The sequence below is a fragment of the Suricata suricatta genome, chromosome 3 (assembly GCF_006229205.1).
Source record: "Suricata suricatta isolate VVHF042 chromosome 3, meerkat_22Aug2017_6uvM2_HiC, whole genome shotgun sequence".
Classification (NCBI taxonomy): domain Eukaryota; kingdom Metazoa; phylum Chordata; class Mammalia; order Carnivora; family Herpestidae; genus Suricata; species Suricata suricatta.
In genome coordinates, this window is record NC_043702.1 from 115,209,750 (window position 1) to 115,216,130 (window position 6,381).

Here is a 6,381-nt window from a genome sequence, read left to right on the forward strand (position 1 = left end):
GCCCGGCCAGGAACCACATTTCCCAGTCTCTGTGCATCTTAGGCGAATCCGCATGATTAGTTTAAAATGGAATGATGTCAGAGGTAATATACGGTGCCTCCGAGCTGAGATGGTTTGGTATCCTCTCCACCCCTTCCTTCCACAGGAAAGCAGATCATTGTGAGAAGCTAAGGGAGAGCAAAGGGGCTAAATGGCAGGGACCTGGGTCCCTGGCTTCCTGTGTGCAAGGCCATTTGTCAACACTTTCATTGGATCATTACATATGCACGAAACAAAATTATTCTACAGTGTCACTGGGCAGGAAGAACTTCCTCTACCCTTGAGGGGTCCTTCTAGCTGAACAAAGAATCAAACTGACATGAGACAGAGTAAGAGGGAAAATCAAATTAATAGTGTCCATATAGGGAACCCACACAGATGGAAATTCTAAAGACAGTGAGGCAACATAAGACTTATGTCATCTAAGAAGAAGGCTAGGGGTCTGAGGGTACAAAGCGGGGAAGACCATTTTTGCTGGAAGATGAGAGGAGATGTTTGGAAAACAAAGGTTGCCGTCTTACGCAGATGAGTTTCTTAGGTAAGGAGGAAACTCTGTTAACGGCGCTCTTCCCGGTACAGCAAGCAGTGGAGGGGCAGGTAAAGAGCTTTTTCTGAATCTGCTGGGTTTGAATTGCTTTTACCTCAAAATAATGTTCATGTCCAAGTGGGCCACATTGGATGAGTTGCCCTTGGACCTGGCAGTGTTAAGGCGCTGAAGTGTCAGGGTTTATTATAGATGATAACATCATCTTAACTAATTTATCCTGCAGTAACTAAACTATGAATTAACAATCTGTAGTGGAGAAATATAGACATTTAAATGTATATGCTGGTTCTAACTAAAGGGCAGAGAACCTTGAATTTAAAACCTTCAGTCTATCCAGATTCCCAACAGATTAGAAACATCCATAATGATCTTTTTGTAAAAATTTTTTTTATTTATTCATGAAAGATAGAGACCGCATAAGTGAGGGATGGGCAGAGAGAGAAAGGGAGACAGAGAATTGGAAGCAGGCTTCAGGCTCTGAGCGCTCAGCACAGAGCCCAATGTGGGGCTCGAACCCACAGACCGTGAGATCATGACCTGAGCCGAAGTCAGACGCCCAACTGACTGAGCCCCCCAGGCGCCCCTTTAATGGTCTTAGCACAGGAAACGAATGAGGGTGTTTGGACCGAGCCACTTCTCCATGCAGGAGGGAGGAGGGACCCTAGAGGGGGGTGGGGCTTGTCTCAGACCACCTGCTAGGGATGGAGTAAGACTAGAACTGAGGTCTCCCGGCTCCAAAGCCAATGCATTACTGTACAAGATGTGGGAAACAAAGGCAGAAGGAAATGGCAGATACAATTAAATTTCCATATAACCTGCAGCCGCTGACAAATATTAGAGGCAGGCAGAGTTTCTCCGAACTATGTACTGTCTTAATGCTAATGCTTTGCTAGAGGGAAAAGCAACCTTAGTCTGACAATAGCTAGGCCCCCAGTATCCTGTGCATCTTCTTTAGCATATGAAAGTCTCATTGGAAACATCCTGTACTTTACCCTGCCCCCATCCCTATAGTATATGATTATAACCAGTGTCTCCTCAAGGTCCCGGACAACTCTTTCTCTCCAGGGTCCTGTCCCCAGGCTTTAATAAAATCACCTTTTTGCACCAAACACATCTTCAAGAATTCTTTCTTGGCCGTCAGCTCTGGACCCCCACGAACCCCACTATCACCATAAAAAACCTCATCATAGAGCTCTTCTGATTTCTAAAAATGCACTTTAAGCCCCTAGTTATCACCTTCTTTTGAAAAGCCTTTTGTGCCCTTGTCGCCATAGATTTAGTGTCCTAACTCACATGTGCCCTGTGTAGACGTCTGTCACAGTCCTTTTCACAGTGTAAGAAATAATTTGCCCACCTCTCCTCCTACATGCCAGTGAGTGTATTTCTAGCGATGGATAGCGGAATAAATGGAGTTATGCCTCTTTCCTTGTACTTCTCTGACACTGCCCTTGGAGAGGTCACCAGCAGCTACCAGTGGCTATCATGCGGCCACATCCAAATGTCACACGTTTGTCCACATCTTTTCATACCTCTTGGCAGCAGTAAATACAACTGACCACTTGCTCCCCCTTTTCACCAGCTTTTGGAACAACAATTCCCTTGGTTGCTTTCCGCACCAGCCGCCCACTTTTCTGTCTCCTACCTTTTCAGCAACATTCCCAGTGCTGGTAAGCTTGGGTTTGGTCCTGGGCTCCCTTCTCTATACACATTTTTCCTAGGTCATTTCATCCGCCCATGACTATAAATTCCATTCATATCCAGTGATGTCCCATTTTTTTAATCTCTAAGCCCTGACATCTACCCTTAACCTCAGACTCATATCCAAATGTACCCTTGGCAACTTTTGTCGGAACGCCTAACAGGCATTTAAAAATTAACATGATCTGGGGCATCTGGGTGGCTCAGTCGGTCAAGCATCTGACTCTTGATTTCAGCTCAGGTCATAATCTCACGGTGCGTGAGTTCAAGCCCCAGGTTGGGCTCTCCTGACAGTATGGAGCCTGCTTTGGATTCTCTCTTCTCTCTCTCTACTCCTCCCCCACTTGCACACATTATGTGTGTACATAAATAAATAAGCATAAAAATTTTAAAAAGAAGAAATAAAGTTGGGGAATACAAGATATTGTTTTTGTTATTGTATCATTTATCCCTTGGGTGAATCATATTATTTATTATCAATTTTCTTCATTTATGAAGGAAATATTTTATTATAAGTTCTCTACTTCAAAGCGGATCTGTAAAAATCAAAAGGGAAAACTATATCCAACATGCCTGCAGGTTTTCAGAAGAAAGGAGAAAAGCAAAGATACCACTTGCTCATCTTGGGGTTTCGAAGACCTAGAAATAAGACTTCAGCTTCAAGATGATAGATTGAACTCTTGTTTCTCTCCTGTACCTCCAGGAGTAGGACATTTTACCTCGTTAAAATGAGAAAAAATAGGGGCGCCTGGGTGGCTCAGTTGGTTGGGTGTGTAACTTCAGCTCAGGTATGATTTCATTGCTCGGGAGTTTGAGCCCCGCGTCAGGCTCTGTGCTGACAGCTCGGAGCCTGGAGCCTGTTTCAGATTCTGTCTCCAACTCTCTCCCCTCCCCTGCTCTTTCTCTCTCAAATATAAAACAAATTAAAAAAAAAACCAAAATATTTAAAAATGAGAATAAAATACACTTTAAAAGCATAACCCCACAGTGTGTAAATTAGAAGGGACCAATTCCTGTCTTACGGTCTGTGTGCTGTCGTCTATCTTCTCTGCCTGAATACTCCTGCCTAGCTATCCCTGAGACAGAATCGTTCACTTCCCCCATCTTTCTAGAAATCTCACCCCCAGTGAAGGCTCGCTTCCCCAGTGACTCTGTGTTCCTCATCTCCCTTGCCCTAACTAATATTCTTTTCCGTTTTCTTCCTCGGGATGGGATTTACCCCTGTGACATACTATAAATTTTACTTCTTTGTTATGTTTTGTTCTCCAATGTCTGCTTCTCCACAACAGAATGCTCTTTTGTTTACTGATGTATCTTGGGGACTCAGTGTTCGTTGAAGGAGTAAATGAAACATTGGATGGGGTTCTTTTCTTGAGGGAGAGGGAGGCAGAGAAAGAGGGGGACAGAGGATCCAAAGCAGGCTCTGCTCGGACAGCAGAGAGCCCAATGCAGGGCTCAAACCCATGAACAGAGAGACCATGACCTGAGCTTAACCAACTGAGCCACCCAGGTGCCCCTGTTGGATGGGATTTCAGCACATGTTTGAAGACAAAGGAGCGAGAGGAGTGGTTGCTGATGAAGTAGGTAGAGTGAGCTGAAGGACAGAGCCCCGGACAAAGGCCGTGGACTGCGGACTTGATCTCTGGGGATCAAGACTCATGAAAATAACAGCATTAAGAAGGACCTGAGGATTGAGGGAGAATTGAAAGAAGAATCAACTTCCTCCCTATCTAATCTCTACCTAACGCCATGTCTTTGAACCTCTTCCAATTACACCTGACCTTTGGACAACACCCCCTGCAGTTGAAAATTCACATATAAGTTTGGACTTGCCAGAAACCTAACAGCCTCCTGTTGACCAGAAGCCTTACTGATAACCTAAAGTCGATTAACATATTTTTAACAGACTTAACATATTAAAATATTATTTAAAAAATCATAAGAGAAACCATTTATAGGACTGGACTGTACTTACTAGGAAAAAATCTGCATGTAAGTGAATCTGCACAGTTCAAACCCATGTTGTTCAAGGTTTAACTGTGTGTCCTTCACTGGGTATTACCTATAGGCATAAGGTTCAGGGAGTAACGGACAGAGTGTCCAACCATGATAGACAGGATATTATAAAGAAGACATTGCAAAAAGAATTATCTTGAAAACTTGAGAGGGGAAAAAAACTTTCATTAATAACTCTATTCACAGTACCTTACATGATTCTGTAATGAATAGCATTTATGTGGTCTTTGTAAGGATTTATCTTTTTTTTTTAATTTTTAAACATTTATTTACTTTTGAGAAACAGAGAGAGATAGAGCATGAGCAGGGGACAGGCAAAGAGACGGGGAAACACAGAATCTGAAACAGGCTTCAGACTCTGAGCTGTCAGCACAGAGCCTGATGTGGGGCTCGAACCCACAATCTGTGCGATCATGACCAGAGCTGAAGTCGATGTTTCACCAGCTGAGCCCCTCAGGTGCCCCTGTAGGGATTTGTCTACGATGATACCATAGCAATACTGGGGAAGAGGGCCTGAGGAGTGATAGGCCTGAGTTAGGTCCTCACCCTGGCATGCTGTATCTGTTGACCATAGTAAGAAAACAGACAATGTGAGAATTTGGGTTTTTTAAAAGCTGTATAAACACACCATTTCATATATGGAGGCGATGACTGGGAAGAATGGCTACGTTAAGACGTTGGCCCCTGAGCAGAGCGACTGAAAGTGTGTGGACACTGGGGTCTTGGGATTACTGTTTCTGCTGTAAAATTTTTAGGAAAATGGTTTAAATTTGTTTTCATTTTTGTTCATTTGAGAGAGAGAGAGAGGGAGGGAAGGAGGGTGGGTGGGTGAGCAGGGGAGAGGAAGAGAAAATTGCAAGCAGGCTCCATGTCCAGAGCAAAGCCTGATAGTAAACTTTTTAAAGTCTTTAAGATGTCTAGTTGATAGCCTTTTAAGCAGGTGAAAAATTCTGATGAGAAAGAGAAATAGTAGAGATTCAGCCTCGCACAGGTGGAGGTGCTGATGAGAGCGCAGACCAGGGGTCACAGCACCCCTAGAGCGGAAGTGCTAAGGTACATCAGACAAGCCCCCACATAAAGGAAGCTGTTTTCTTGGACGACCCAGCAGCCTGGCTACAACCACTGCTCGAACTGACCTACTGCCTGCTGCCAGGTGATTTTACCCCCAAGCGCCACCAAATATGTATGATTACATCTAGGGAGAGACCCACTGGTCCCACACAGTCTGGAATCTTCCTTCCCCTTTCTCTGACCCCCCTCAGTCAGCTTTCTCCTACTGGTACTTTCACTGGTTCCTTCAACACCGCCCGTTTTGGGGGGAGACCCGGAAGCTTCTTAGGTTTGCACATGCGTCCATCAGCCCTGACTGCAGGCCCTCTGGGTGCCTCTTTTGTTGTAGTCTGCCCTCTCCTGGTCCTCAAGTCCTTCTTAAAGGTTATTATGGGGTGTTGGGGTGGCTCAGTGGGTTAAACGTTGGACTTCAGCTCAGGTCATGATCTCACAGTTCATGAGTTTGAGCCCCGCATCAGGCTCTGTGCTTGGAGTCTGGAGCCTGCTTTAGAGTCTGTATCTCCTTCTCTCTCTGCCCCTCCCCACCTCGTGCTCTGTGTCTCGAAGATAAATAAACACTTAAAAATTAAAAAAAAAAAAAGATTATTTTCAGGGCACCTTGGTGGGCCAGACAGGTGAGTGTCCGACTCTTGATTTCAGCTTAGGTCATGATCCCAGCGTCCTGAGACTGAGCCCACTGTCGGGCTCTGCACTGAGTGTAGGGCCTGCATAAGGTTCTTTCTCCCTCTCGGCCTCTGCCCCTCTCCCCCGCTTGTGCATTCTCCCTCTCAAAAATAAAAATTTAAAAGTTGTTATTTTCTCGAGTCTTCCATTCCAAGGTGGAGGGGTCTTCTCATACCCCTCACGGCACAAGGAAAGAACTTCAAATGACTCCAGACGGGCTTCTTCTCCCCTCTGACCCATGAGGAACCTTCACGATCCAGACTCTAAGGCTCTGAAACAAAAGACTGATTTCCCTGTTGTGATTTTTAACATTTGTTCATTTTGGGGAAACAGAGACAGAGCATAAG

At 44.9% G+C, this 6,381-nt stretch overlaps 1 protein-coding gene across 1 annotated transcript in view; it reads right to left on the minus strand.

Moving 5' to 3' along the window:
- Positions 1-6,381, minus strand: part of LOC115287066 (adenylate cyclase type 10-like) — a 76,024-nt gene that overhangs the window by 18,998 nt on the left and 50,645 nt on the right. The gene's annotated exons all lie outside the window — the stretch shown is intronic.